A 16,145-nucleotide genomic window follows, 5' to 3' on the forward strand; every position below is an offset into this window, starting at 1 on the left:
AGTATGATGTTGAGTTTTAAGGCCGGTACTATGTTCATTCTTGCGAAAAATTTTTATGGAAACCATTATTTCGCACATAGAAAGCGGCGTTTTTTTAGGTAGCTTGGAGCGCTATTTTACACGGAACGTATTGGATTAAGTTGGTGGTTGTTGCTTGTTTTTACAAAATAACATTTTATTTTTCCTTGGGCAATTGATCTGCTATTCCTTTGATCCTTTGTATAGTTTCGGAACAAAAATATGGTCCGTGTTTGATTTATAAACCCGCACAAATAGATTTTAAAAAATAAATTATTTCTTAATTCACATTGCAAATGGCGCCGTGCTATAAACGTCAGTTTTTCAACACGAAAAAACAAAGTATCACAAATGGAAAAAATTTCGCAAATTTTTCGCATTTTTTGGTTTTGTATGGAGTTTCAACGCGAAAACCGAACAGAGTACCGGCCTTTAAGTAGCAAGTTACATATTGCAGCGTCTATCAGCCAGTTTGTTTATTTTCGATGGAGACAGCGTGCCTGGAAAAATATTTGAAAAACGATCACTTTATTCTATTTGGAAAGTCGAAAATTGGTCACCATATACCTTTCACAGTTTTAAGCGTAATATCTATGTTTTCAGAACCTTATTTTCGTTTTTATTTAAATAAAATATAACAAGCTGGTTGCGCTTGGCGTTTCACAAAAAATGAAATGGCTCTTCTAACAGTAGTGATGGCAAAATACTTTCATATACATTTTGTACTTTTTGATATGCTTCCCCCATCACAGTTCGCGATGGTTGTGGTGACATTTACGAGTCTGTGGTAGCGACGAGGATGAAATGGAACTTTGAAATGCTGGCAGGGAACGTACTGGACCGCGTGTTAGAATTGATTTCCAGCAGAAGGAATTCACAAAATAAAAAAAAAACAAACAAACAACAAAACTTTAAATATCTTAAACATTATTAGTAAACACTTTTGCATTGATAATTCGATTTCCTTCCTTTTGGTGTCATAAAACACCATTACAATTTATTAACATGCGGGCAATTTGAAATTAGGAACGTACTGGACCGCGTGTTAGAATTGATTTCCAGCAGAAGGAATTCACAAAATATCCATTTTAAAGGTGAGTATTAAGTTCGAGTTTAGCCGCTAAAATCGCTAAAGTGAAAACTTAATCAGTAAGAAAAATGCATGAAATTATACGTATTTGTTGCAAATTTTATTATAACTTGATGGGGAAAAGCCCAAAGCTAATTTTCGAAAACTTTGTATTCCTTAAAATGGATTATTAAAGAAAAGTAATCGAGAAAAAATGACGTTTTTAGCGGCTAAACTCGAACTTAATACCCACCTTTAGAGGCAAATTGCGGGCATTTTAAGAACTGCCGACAAATGTACTCCATTGTATGCTGAATACCAGCGTTTTTATCCCACAGTAAGGCAGTATTTGGAAAAAATGTCTGAGAACAACATTAATTAATCCTGAAAGAAGGCTTTCTTATGAAACGGAAAAATGATTTCATAATTTTTTGTTACATTTTCCATCACCATATAAGGGTCTATAATATCGAGGGGCATAAAATAAAACTTGAAACTTCAAGGGTATTCATTTATAAAACAGTAAATATACATATTTCAATTAAAAAAACAACAAGATTAAATACTAGTCCTTTTAAATCTGCGTGTCATTATCTGACGCTTCAGTTCATAAATTATGTAGAGACCATATGAAATGGCGCCTGTGCCAATTTTACAACTGCGTTGTACATCAAAGCGTCGTTAAATTGTATTAAACCGCCTTTGTATATTTTTAGCAAAGACTATTAATAAAGAAGACATGAGATAAGCTTGCTCTTCCTCTTTTTCTTGAAAAAACAGAGATTAATATCATACATGTTCCATGAGACGTTGCAACTTTTTTTCGGTTTCTCTTTTCATTTTGCATTCGTAACAAAACTTAATTCGCTTATTTTAGCAATTTTTTTAACTCATAAACGAACAAAAACACTTTGTGAAACATTTTATTAATAATTTAGTGCAACCGACACAGAAATTTGCGTGAAATGTTGGAGAAAATAGCTAAATAAAAATTGTCTGCATCAAACCAGTAAGTTCGGAGCGCTTTTCCAACAAGTATGATATTAATCTCTGTTTTCTAGTACTAACACTATCAAAGCCCATTTCACGTCTTCTTTATTAATAGTCTTTGATTTTTAGTCGGTTTCGTTGCATCATTTCGTATTTTTGTTAGATTAAAAGCGCTCCAATCTAACAACAACAACTGACAATCATCGACATTCGTTAGGCCAGACGTAAGGCCAAGTTATGCATCTAAAAATGTAGCGTAGCCGTAACATAACGGCAACGTATGATTTTTTGGCCGATTAGATAACTTGAAAAAAAAAACGTACCAACAAACTATCAAAAACTGGCAGAAAAAAGATTATTTTTTACATTTAAATTAATTTCACGAAAGATAGTAATTTCTCATCATCCATTTTAACCGAAAACAACACAATACCACATTTTTAATTAAATATATATTCATGCTAATCGCATTTTCATCGATGACGCTTGTTTTTTAATCAGCTGATACGACAACGACACGAAAATTTTGGTTTTTTCTGAATCTTACGACACGCTTACGTTGTGCAAACTTTGGATAATCAAAAACAGACAGCTGACACGCCACGCTACGCTTACGACCCGTTTTGGTTGCTTAACCGGCCTGTTTTCGAGATGAGTGAGGGGGACGATGGAACGCTTTTGAATTAGGTTATAATATGAAAAGAAATAACCAGCGAAGCGTTTGAAATCATTCGGTATTATAACGTCAAGCGGAAAAGTCGTGAAAAACGGTTTGAAAACTTCATCAGAAAAGTTGAAGCAAATTATTTTGCTTAAATTCCCAAAATAACCTAACAATATCTATTGTTGAATTTGAAAAAATTACACCAAAAAAATCAAGTGAAATAAAATATTAGTGCAAACATTACGGGCAGAGGCAAAATTAAAAACGTAACAAAACGTTTTTAGTGCAAAAAGCCCATATCGAAATTTTATTAACTTAAAAAAAAAACAGGATTTAATGATAAATCAAGGAATACAGAATAAAACGCAATAAACAACGAATTAGCTCGTTCCCTTTTACTGCATTTATCTTAACTACACTACAGAGAAGAATACCAATAAGAACTAGAAATATACCGTCTGTGTTTGTGTGAGAGCTACTTCAATTCGGAATAATAAAAAAGAGAACAACTACAAAAAAATTGTATGTATGCAAGTTAATTTTCGCAAATATAAGCAAAACTGAAAAATAAATAAAAAGAGGAAGGGAACGCAACAGAGACCGAGTGCAGCCAGCAGTGAATGCTTTAAGCACGAAGTGCAAAGTAAATCGGCAAAGTGAAAAAAAAAAACAACAATCCTTATAGCATTTTTCCACCGCAAGCAAAAGTTAACCGGTTCTCTTGTTCCTCACTCAACAACAACAAAAATAAATAACTATTATCCTTGCCAACTTTGTTAGGATTTTGTGTTAAATTTCCTCCAAAATAGAAGGTAAGATTAAAACTCTTAATTTTCATATGTCTAGATTTTTCTAATATTTCTTGTTTTGTGTGTTTGGATTTTTCGAGAATCGCCACGATAAAGATAGTTGTCCAAATTTATCAGCTGTATTTGTGGCAGAAGATTTTTAGGGTTGCCAAGCTCATAGAAATTTGCATTGAGGAAACGTATAGAAGCATAAAATGCTTGAATATATCTAGAGCAGTGAATTCCAAAGACCATAGTCTCTATGGTATCAGCTGCTCAAAACAATTGGAACCCAATAAATACAAGAAAGAGAACGTTTCATATTTAAGATAGAAATTTATTAAATTTTGACTAGTTGATGGTAATGTCTTCAGAAGTGAAATGTGAAGTTTTATTAGCTATCAAGGCATTAATACATTAAGATACTGAATGTAATGAAGTTACTCCGAGGGAGACAAATTCTCTTTTTATTTTATCCCTATATGAAAATTTCACAAAATTTTTTCCAGTTAAAATTTTCATTGAGTTTTAAAAAATATTCAATTAAAAATATAATTGATTAAACAAATGTTTTAATTGAAACAAAAATCAATCACAAAAATTAATAGTATCAATTAATTTTTTGATTGGATCAATTAATTTTTTAATTGATACTATCATTTCTGTGATTGAAGACATTTCAATTAAAAAATTAATTGGATCAATATTACGCCTAAGAAAAACCAAGTATATACGGCCGTAAGTTCGGCCAGGCCGAATCTTATGTACCCTCCACCATGGATTGCGTAGAAACTTCTACGAAAGACTGCCATCCACAAATTTCAACTCACATGGTTGTTAAATATCATATTGGTGGTAGTACCAATTTTCAACCAGATCGGATGAATTTGCTTCTCCAAAAGGCACCGGAGGTCAAATCTGGGGATCGGTTTATATGGGAGCTATATATAATTATGGACTGATAGGAACCAATTCCTGCATGGTTGTTGGATACCTTATACTAACATCACGTACCAAATGTCAACCGAATGGGAAGAATTTTGGTCTTCCAAGGTGCTCCGGAGGTCAAATCTGGGGATCGGTTTATATGGGGCATATATATAATTATGGACCGATATCGACCAATTTTTGCATGGGTGCTTGAGGACATATATTAACATCACGTACCAAATTTTAACTGAATCAGATGAATTTTGGTCTTCCAAGAGGCTCCGGAGGTCAAATCTGGTGATCGGTTTATATGGGGGCTATATATAATTATGGACCGATGTGAACCAATTTTGCATGGTTGTTAGATACCATATACTAACAACATGTAACGAATTCCAGCCGGATCGGATGAAATTTGCTTCTGTTAGAGGCTCCGCAAGCCAAATCTGAGGGTCCCTTAATATGGGGGCTCTACGTAAAAGTGGAGCGATATGACCCATTTGCAATACCATCCGACCTACATCAATAACAACTACTTGTGCCAAGTTTCAAGTCGATAGCTTGTTTCGTTCGGAAATTAGCGTGATTTCAACAGACAAACGGACATGCTCAGATCGACTCAGAATTTCACCCACGACCCAGAATATATATACTTTATGGGGTCTTAGAGCAATATTTCGATGTGTTACAAACGGAATGGCAAAGTTAATATACCCCCCATCCTATGGTGGAGGGTATAAAAAATGGACCTGTGGAACTAAAAGATCGAAAGAGTTGTAAATAGTTCCCAAAGTTGCTTAAAGTGATTAGTTCCAATGAACTAGTTCCATCCGGAACTACCCAACTGTATGTGTCCAACTTATGCCTACCTAAAGAAGTTCGCAAAAAAACGTCTGTAGTAAATTGTTGAAATTTTTGACCATTGCATCAGATATCGAGTCTAAAATGTGGAAATCCGAACCGTTCTTCTAAATGAGTGCGTTGTCAGCCACTACATTGCCACATTGATTACTAATCTAATTAAAACCGCATTGATTTTTGCTTCGAAATATGAGAATATCAAATCATTTTAAATGCCTATCTTGGAACAAATCTACTTTAGTACAAGTTGTTAAAAATAAACAATTTTTTTTGAGTGTAGAATAAGGGATTTTAAATCGAAAATGTAAAGTAAAAAAAACCTAGTTTTCGAGATATCGACATCGGAAAATCGGCATTTTCCTTCATATTTTGCCAGCAATTTTTCATGAAATCAATAAAATTCCATTTTTTTTCATATTTGGTAAAAATAGTACATTTTAAACAGAAAATATGAAGTAAAAATTTTGTCGGAAGATCGTAGTTTTCGAGATACCGACCGTTAAAAACTGGGTATAGGTGGCCGGCCTTCGACCGGGGTTTGGGACTTTCTCCTATGGACAGGGTCCAAAGTGGGCTAACGCGAACCGAAAGGGGATAGTAGCCGGGGTTTGAGACTTTCTCCTATGGACATAGTCCAAAGTGGGCTAACGCGAACCCAGGACCTCTCCGGGTCCATATTATTCGAAATATTTTACTTTTACGATGATTATGTGCGATGGATACTAAATCCAATATACGTGATAATGAAAACTTTAGGGGCTCGTAACTCCGAAAATAGGTCTTTCCGCCAAAAAGTGGTATATTATTGCGAGTTGTAGGTTAGGTTAGGATGTATCAGGCTCACTTTGACTATTCAGTCCATAGTGATACCACATTGGTGAACTTCTCTCTTATCAATGAGTGCTGCCCGATTCCATGTTAAGCTCAATGAGAAGGGACCTCCTTTTTATAGCCGAGTCCGAACGGCGTTCCACATTGCAGTGAAACCACTTAGAGAAGCTTTGAAACCTTCAGAAATGTCACCAGCATTATTGAGGTGGGATAATCCACCGTTGAAAAACTTTTTGGTGTTCGGTCGAAGCAGGAATCGAACCCACGACCTTGTGTATGCATGCTAACCATAGCACCACAGTGACTGCGAGTAGTAATCAATTCCTAATTATGAGTTCATTGTTTTTTTGTTGCTTTTTATATACATATATCAAATTGTTTTTGTAACGTAGTCTACACATTGTAGTTCCCAGCGCTGTTTAACCTAAAATATATACTTAGTATTAAGGTGTAACTATATGTCAAGTTTATGCAGTCCTAGTTAGTTTTTATTAAATATAAAACAAAAATTAGAAATCAAATATAAAATAACTCAAATATATAAGTTCGAGGATTAAAAATTGTTAACATAAAAATATATAATATTTAAAATATTAAATTTTTAGTTGCAAATAATTAAACTTATTGGTTAATAACCTGCGTTAGTAGGCATTTGAAAGTCCTAAATTTTTATATTTTTATATCAAATTGTTTTTGTTACGTAGTCTACATATAGTAGTAAGATATATACTTAGTATTAAGGTGTAATTATATGTCAAGTTTTTGCAGTCCTTGTTTGTAGTCCTAATTTTTTTTATAATTTTTAAGTAAATTTAATGTAATTCTTTATTTTGAATATCCCTGTAACCGTATATGGCCATTTCGGCTTGGTTGTAAAATGAGTTAAATAAATAAATATTACATTTTGTGCTTAGAATCGAAAAGTCTACACGCTAGCCAAAAATTGGACCAATAGTACCACTTGTACTAAAATAGATTTAAGCCTCTACACACAAAAAAAATTTTTTTTCTGATTCAATCACGAAATTAATTGATCCAATTAATTTTTTAATTGAAATGTCTTCAATCACGGAAATGATAGTATCAATTAAAAAATTAATTGATCCAATTAAAAAATTATTTGATACTATTATTTTGTGATTGCTTTTTGTTTCATTGTGTAAACAATGTATTGAATCAATTAAATTTTTAATTGAATTGAATTCAATTAAAATTTTAATGGGAAAAATTTTGTGAAATTTGTTTCTGTGTACCTTTAAACATCGTAGATTATAAGTAAAACTTTATGCTTCGAGGAGCTATTCTTTATTAGATTTATTGTAATTTACCTCAATTGGCCTTTAAGGATTCAAATTACAAATAGAGATAATGAAAATAAAATATGTTAATTATATGTATATGTAACTATTCGCATTCGTCCATAATGAGGACCATTTTTCTCAAAATTTTCTTTATTTTACAGCAATTTCCTGCATTCCAAAAGTTTATTTTTGAATAAAAAGTATAGTAATTTCATATTATGTTTTTTTTTTCTTTGTCTTTTCGATCTTTAAAAAAAAAACAAGAACTTTTATTTCCCTTTGGAATATAAACAAACACTGACTATCTGCCAGCAATGAAAAAATTATAATCAGCTGACACAACGTTAAATATGCCTTGGCCAAACTCTGTGATTTTCGGTGAGTTTGAAGTAATTTGATATTATTATTATTTTTCTGGAACATACCAAACTTGTTTCCAATACACAAAACCACCTGTTGTTACCTATTGTCACATATGGAGATGAGATAGTGGATAAACATGGTCATATATGAGCGTGTGCTGTGTTTTGTTTCTTGATTTTGTGATTTTCTAGAGTATTGGAAGAACATATTAAATCTCATCTTCTGATATAAAATTGCCATTTTTTCCAGATTTTTCAAAATATACATACATATTATATTACAAAATAATTAGAGAATTATGTGTATTCCGTACCAACTGTTAAAAAAATTGTTCCTTCTTTGTGAAGATTGACAACTGAAAATAAAATGTTTGCACAGTATGTACATTGCAATAGTTAAGCTTATTTTTCAATTTAAATAAATCCCAAAGATTTACATATCGTCCCAATGCTGTCAGAATTTTTCTGGTTATTGTCTCCAAATTTAGATGCCTTCGTTCCCAAGAATGTCAAATTTAAATTAAAATTCCTCATACAAATCCTTAATAAATTGTTGGCAAATTTTTTATGAGGAAAAAAATTAAAATAGACTCTGCTGTAAGAAGTCTGTAATAATTTAAATATAAAAATTTTTGTTTTGCCAACTTGCGATTTGCAATATAATCAGATGATCAGATTTCGAAACACAAAGCCAGGAGACCGGTAATCGTCTTCCAAATGCTCGAGAAATAAAAATGGAAGTTCAGTCACCATGTATTTAAGAACGAAAATTTACTTCTAAATACTCAAGTAATAAAAATAGGGTGGTAGAGTAATATTAAGGTGACCCATATTAATAATTTTTATATTTATGGGAGAGCTACATTTAGTCCCTGAATCGAGATGAGCCGACATAATTGGCGAAGTCGTCGACTGCCCAAAAAGGGTCGGCGGAGGCAAAAATCAGCGGCGCGACTTCATTCTCTGGTACCACTCGTGCCAAAAATAATCTACCAAAATGTGAAGAAAAATTTACCAAAAATCTACAAAATTAAAAAAGTATTATTTTGAAATTGTTGATCAAATTTTTATGGTTAATATAAAAAATTTTTTTATACTAATCAAGAAATGAAAGAAATGTTTGATATTGAATTTATAGAACATTTTATTAAAATTTTTTCTATAGAAACGCCACGAAGGCTTACTGTATTGTTAAATAAAATGAAATGAAATGAAATGATTATTTTGCCAAAATCTTATTTCCATAGATTATTTTGCCAAAATTTTATTTATATACACAATTGAAGTACCGCTTAATTGAAAAATCTAACAAAACGTCAAGAATTCTACCATATACCAAAAAGTAAACAAGTAAGGAAAGTCTAAAGTCGGGCGGGGCCGACTATATTATACCCTGCACCACTTTGTAGATCTAAATTTTCGATACCATATCACATCCGTCAAATGTGTTGGGGGCTATATAAAGGTTTGTCCCAAATACATACCGATTGGATTTTTCAGTTTCTCTAAATAAATTTTTTAATACTTTAGATTTAATTTATTTTTAAAATTGCTAGTCTGTAAGGATTGTAATCCATAGACTTAGGTTAGGTTAGGTTATGTGGCAGCCCGATGTATCAGGCTCACTTAGACTATTCAGTCCATTGTGTGGTGAACTTCTCTCTTATCACTGAGTGCTGCCCGATTCCATGTTAAGCTCAATGACAAGGGACCTCCTTTTTATAGCCGAGTCCGAACGGCGTTCCACATTCCAGTGAAACCACTTAGAGAAGCTTTGAAACCCTCAGAAATGTCACCAGCATTACTGAGGTGGGATAATCCATCGCTGAAAAACTTTTTTGTGTTCGGTCGTAGCAGGAATCGAACCCACGACCTTGTGTATGCAAGGCGGGCATGCTAACCATTGCCCCACGGTGGCTCCAAAGACTTAAATAAATAAATAAAATATCACTCGATCTGGACAGAATTTGATAGACTTCTACAAAATCTATAGACCCAAAATTTAAGTCGGCTAATGCACTAGGGTGGAACACAATGTTAGTAAAAAACAAGTAAGGAAAGTCTAAAGTCGGGTGGGGCCGACTATATTATACCCTGCACCACTTTGTAGATCTAAATTTTCGATACCATATCACATCCGTCAAATGTGTTGGAGGCTATATATAAAGGTTTGTCCCAAATACATACATTTAAATATCACTCGATTTGGACAGAATTTGATAGATTTTTACAAAATCTATAGACTCAAAATTTAAGTCGGCTAATGGACTAGGGTGGGACACAATGTTAGTAAAAAAATATGGGAAACATTTAAATCTGAGTCAATTTTAAGGAAACTTCGCAAAAGTTTATTTATGATTTATCGCTCGATATATATGTATTAGAAGTTTAGGAAAATTAGAGTCATTTTTACAACTTTTCGACTAAGCAGTGGCGATTTAACAAGGAAAATGTTGGTATATTGACCATTTTTGTCGAAATCAGATAATATATATCTAAATCTGAACCGATTTCAACCAAATTTGGCACGCATAGCTATAATGCTAATTCTACTTCCTGTGCTAAATTTCAATTAAATCGGAGCAACCAATTGGCCTCTGTGGTCATATGAGTGTAAATCGGGCGAAAGCTATATATGGGAGCTATATCAATATCTGAACCGATTTCAACCAAATTTGGCACGCATAGCTACAATGCTAATTCTACTCCCTGTGCTAAATTTAAACTAAATCGGGGCAAAACATTGGCCTCTGTGGTCATATGAGTGTAAATCGGGCGAACGATATATATGGGAGCTATATCTAAATCTGAACCGATTTCAATAAAATTTGGCACACTTGACTACACTACTAATTGTACTCCTAGTGCAAAATTTCAACCAAATTGGGGTAAAACTCTGGCTTCTGGGACCGTATTAGACCATATCGGGCGAAAGATATATATGGGTGCTATATCTAAATCTGAACCGATTTCAATAAAATTTGGCAGACTTGACTATAGTGTTCATTGTTCTTCTTGTGCAAAATTTTAAGCAAATCAGTGTAAAACTATGGCTTCTGGGGCCATATAAATCCATATCGGGCGAAAGATATATATGGGAGCTATATCTAAATCTGAATCGATTTCTTCCAAAATCAATAGGGTTCTATTCTGAGTCAAAACACATACTTGTGCCAAATTTGAAGTCGATTGGACTAATAATGCGACCTAGACTTTGATTACAAAAATGTGTTCACGGACAGACGGACATGGCTATATCGACTCAGGATCCCACCCTGAGCATTTTTGCCAAAGACACCATCCCAGCAAAAACTAGGTAACCACATCTCATTACAATTGACATTACCAGGAGTAAAGCTGTCATTACACGTTGCATTACATTGCGGCGAGTTATAATGACTAACTTGTAATGACAAACATAAATACTTCTCGGTAATTTTCGAATTGTTGTTCTCAAATTTTTAGGCAGTTGTAGTTAACGAATTAATAAAATAGAATAAATGATGGTACCATTAGGTATAATTATTCACATAATCGAGCACTTACATAAAAAATCAAAAAGAATATGTAATGTAATGGTAATTCTGAAAATTTTTCCGTTAAGAAATATTTCATAATAATTGTGTTTAATGACATTGTCATATTATGTTTTAAATAAATGCTTTCTTAAACCTCATTCACATTACACTTCCAAAATGCGCTTAAACTAAATTTCAAATGCCATTTGCCTTATAAAAAAGAGACTTAAAATCCACTTTTAGTAGATTCGAACCTAATGTGAATTGGCTATTGGATATATTATAACGTAATTCACGAATCCAACTACCTTAAACAACCTACATTTATTTCTATTTTATGTGTGAAATTAATTTGCGTGTAATCTTATTTAGATTATTTATTAGATTTTTTGTTTGTTTATACAATATTCGTTTCTATTCAAGTAGTTCTCCTATTACAGCATCACTCGCCATATTTTGATCCATTGTAATCGGCGATAGAAATCAATAGTTTCGAGATTTGGTTGGCTGAGACAATAAGTGGCTATTTTGCAAACTTTGGTGTATCTACGAATAAGTCATTACATATTAGGTGATTATATGCTTTAAATGCACTACTTATTTTATGGCCGAAAGTATGCCTGGGAAGAAGTACTTCCCTCCTAGGACATGCGTATGTAAATGTAATCCGAAGCGATGCCAATTAATAAGTGGTTATTAATTTTTAAATAGGCTTACCTACAAGATTACCGGGTAATGAGAGTTTTTGCTGGGATGTGTCTATCTCGTCTCCTTCTGGGTGTTGCAAATATATGCACTAACTTATAATACCCTGTTCCACAGTGTGGCGCATATATATATATACAAATCTATCATTTTTGGTAGAATTCTACAAACCGTGTTTGTATTCCGTCATTCTGAACTCGAAAAAGCGGTGTTTAAAAAATATTGGTACTTTAAACTAATCATTCAGTATTAAAACAAATTTAATAAGCTTTTGACGAATAATTACAAATATAGTTTAAGGTGAGTCTCCTAAACCAGTCGGCCACATTAACCCAACCTACCAATACTACTTGGTGAGCCTGTAAAACCAGACTACCCCAAACTACGAAATGTATTTTAGCCTGAAAAACAGGGGTAACCCAATCTAACAAATTTTTTCGTCACAGAGATTCCTATTTTGTTTGGTGTATTTATGAACAATGAATAAAAAAAAACAAAAAATTGAACAGAAACAATGATTAACGAAATATTAAAGAATTATATGTGTAGCATGAACCAGGAATTATAATTAAAAATACCTAGGAGACATTTTTTGGGAGTTCCTCAAATGAATAAAAATATACACATGTATCCAGGCTATACCATATACATTATGGGACATAAACTTAAATGATTCGTTTTTATTGTTATTATATTTACTTTTTGCCCCCATAGATTGTTCGGTGTGGTTTCATGCCAACCATGGGCACTGGATTCAACAACGACTGACTGACAATGTCTGCTTCTTGTAATATGGATACATATGTTGGCAGTCATGTGTTTTTTGTTTTTCTCGTTTTATTCTTCATTCTCTCGTTATGTATTATCGTCTTTCTTTACAACCGGTTAATAAGAGGATTTGTTGTCTACATTTCTCTGGACAAGATTTTCTGGAATAATACCTTCAAGTGATTGAGTATGGGTATTTTGTTTGAATTCTCTGTATTCCCTGTTTTTTCCAATTTCTCTTCCATAACATTTTATGTGTTTCTATTGAATATTATGCCCATATCGGGTTTATTTTGCCCGTTTTAACCTTGAAAGTAAAAAAAGAAACACCTCAGGTTTTGTGCTAAAATTCCTATTAGAATTTTAGACATTTGGTAGAGGTGCTGCTCTGGTGGTCGTGATGGGATGAGGAAAATTGTAAATTGATAAAAATAGGTGTGGTGTAAATGATTATTTGCGTGTAAATAAATAAAATGTATTATGGTATTTATAAAAACAAAGTAGAGGAACGAATTGAAATAGCCATAAATAATTTATAAATATCAAATAATTTTCTTGCGCCATTGCACAGGGTTCTCACTCATAGAACAAGAGGAGAAATGTTTTTGTTTTATCGCATATGATTTTTTTTGTAAATTTTTTTAAATTTATTTTTAATTTCCTTTGTTTTTTTTTTTTTGTATATGTCCTGCTTTAGAAAATGAGTTCTTTTCATTAGCTTTGGCGGTTCGTTCTGTTTTTGTTAATTTTCTCTTATTTAATAGTAGATATTTTTTGTGTGAGTATGTGTATTTCGCACAAAAATTGCGTCGCAAATAAATAATACTACCCATCTTCTGGTTATTTCCGAATTTGTATGGTATTTGGGTATTTTGTTGTTGATTTTTCTCGCCGGCATTTGTTTTGCAGACGGCGTCGTTTGGCTGTTTGTGTTTTTTTTTTGTTATTATTCGGTATTTGCTAGAATTTCGGGTAAATTTCAAAACAAAAATGAGAACAACCCAAAACAACATCGAAATCACGTAATATGGGGTACGGCGTGTACATGTGCATGTACGCCAGTGCCAGGGTTGCCAAATCAGATTGTCGGAAAGTTATTTTTTAAAAAAAAATTCACATAATCTTAGTTTTATACCCACCACCACACAGTGGTTCCAAATCATTGTTTTTGGAAACAATTCTGCTTTCTTTTGAACGGATAAAGATATCAACATAATTTCTTAGTGTGAAAGCTGAGATGTTTTCGTTTGCAAGTTTGTGGATAGCCAGCAAGTCAGATCTATCGAATTAATTTGGGTCTTTATGTAATTATGGACCGATATGAACCAATGATTGCGTGGTTGTTAAAAGGTATATACTAACATCCCGTAGCGAATTAAAACGGATCGGATGCAATTTACTCCTTCAGAAAGCCACCGTGTTGCAATGATTAGCATGCCCGCCTTGCATACACAAGGTCGTGGGTTCGATTCCTGCTTCGACCGAACACCAAAAAAGTTTTCCAGCGGTGGATTATCCCACCTCAGTAATGCTGGTGACATTTCTGAGGGTTTCAAAGCTACTCTAAGTGGTTTCACTGCAAGGTGGAACGCCGTTAGGACTCGGCTATAAAAAGGAGATCCCTTGTCATTGAGCTTAACAGTGATAAGAGAGAAGTTCACCAATGTGGTATCACAATGGACTGAATAGTCTAAGTGAGCCTGATACATCGGGCTGCCAGCTAACCTAACCTAACCTTGTGGGTCCACGGGCTGACATGTAGGTGTTGAAAGTTGGTCACCTCGGGTGTATGACATACACGGTTGGGCTAAACTCTAGTTTAGCTATACCTCTCAGATTTCTTCCAAAACTTCATAGATGGTAGAACTCTAGGAGTAGATTGTAACAACATTTTTTTTCTGGCGGCTGTAACCGGTTATTCGGTTTTAAAGTCTAAGTAAATAATCGTTAATAAAACCGGTTCTGATAAACCGATTGAAATATACATCTCTAGTAAGCTAATGATAACCCCTTTCAAATTATGCATAAATCGATCTAATCGATATATCCGTTCCGGATATACAGATGAAAACCTGTTTTTTGGAACCGGTTTTTTTACAAAACATCTCAAAACTCAAAAACTACTCGATATAAAGGTGCTAATTAACTGATTCCATTTTGTAGCTAACATTTTTACCTATCCGTCATAGTTAAATTTAGGCGGATATCACCACTAAAACCGTCGAAATTAACCGGTTTATATTCATATCCGGTTTACAAAGAAATTTGAAACATTTTTCCAAAAAATCGTGCGATTTTTTTGAAAAAAAAATTTCGCCTACGGCGCTTTGTACATCCAAATTGCAGTAAAAACCTGAAATATTTATTCATTTGCATCAATTGCTAGATAAAAAAAATACTTTCCGTCTGAGGCGCTTTTTACATATACATTCTTCTTACAACCGAATATATAAACCGATTTATATCCATATTCCTTAAAAAACAAGTTCGCCCGCGGCGCTTTTTATATCGAAATTTTTTAGAACCGGATATATTAACGGATTTATATCCATATCCGGTTTAAAAAGATTTTTTTTTTTCAAAATTCGCGTCTTTTTGTTTTTGCAAAATGTGACTTCCAAACAAACGATTCATTACAACCATGTTGCCATAACCGGTTTAAAACCCCTTCTGTTTTATTCTACCCGAAAAACAACTGTTAAATAAAAATTAGTATAATAGTTTACTATGCAAAAGTACATTTCACGGATACAATTAAATTCATTGGCGCATAACTCCGGTTCTGGCAGAGATATCTGCCTAAATGTAACTTTAGCGGATAGGTGGAAGTGTTGGCTAAATTTCAAACGGCTACTTAGTACCTTTACATCGAACACTTTTTGATTTATAGCCAGTTTTGTAAAAAACCCGGTTCGAAAATTCACATTTATTAACGTAGAATAGGTCGAAGTGTTGGCTAAATTTCCAACCGGCTACTTAGTACCTTTACATCGAACACTTTTTGATTTATAGCCAGTTTTGTAAAAAAAAACCGGTTCGAAAATTCACATTTATTAACGTAGAACCTAGACCGATAGCCGGAAAAATTTTGGTCATACCTCATTTGAAAGGTGATACCTTTACCATTTTAGTGATGTACATATAAAAGTTGCTTCCACGGTTGCAACAGTTGGTAGAATTCTACCAAAAATGATAGATTTTTTACTGCTTGGTAGATTAGTAGAATCCTTGAGGTTTTGATAGATTTTACAAAATATTCCTCTCCGCTTAAGAGGTACTTCACAAATTTTCTATAGAAATAAAATTTGGACAAAATATTCTCTAACATATGAATAAAATT

General features: G+C 33.2%; 1 protein-coding gene across 1 annotated transcript in view; it reads left to right on the forward strand.

Moving 5' to 3' along the window:
- Positions 1-2,795: 2,795 nt before the first annotated feature.
- Pdcd4 (Programmed cell death 4) overlaps positions 2,796-16,145 on the forward strand; it is a 74,002-nt gene continuing 60,652 nt past the window's right edge. Inside the window, exon 1 of the mRNA XM_075302685.1 lies at positions 2,796-3,553. The gene's annotated coding sequence lies outside the window, so the exon portion shown is untranslated. The remainder of the gene's footprint in view (positions 3,554-16,145) is intronic.

Source organism: Haematobia irritans, chromosome 3, assembly GCF_050003625.1.
Source record: "Haematobia irritans isolate KBUSLIRL chromosome 3, ASM5000362v1, whole genome shotgun sequence".
NCBI classification, from domain to species: domain Eukaryota; kingdom Metazoa; phylum Arthropoda; class Insecta; order Diptera; family Muscidae; genus Haematobia; species Haematobia irritans.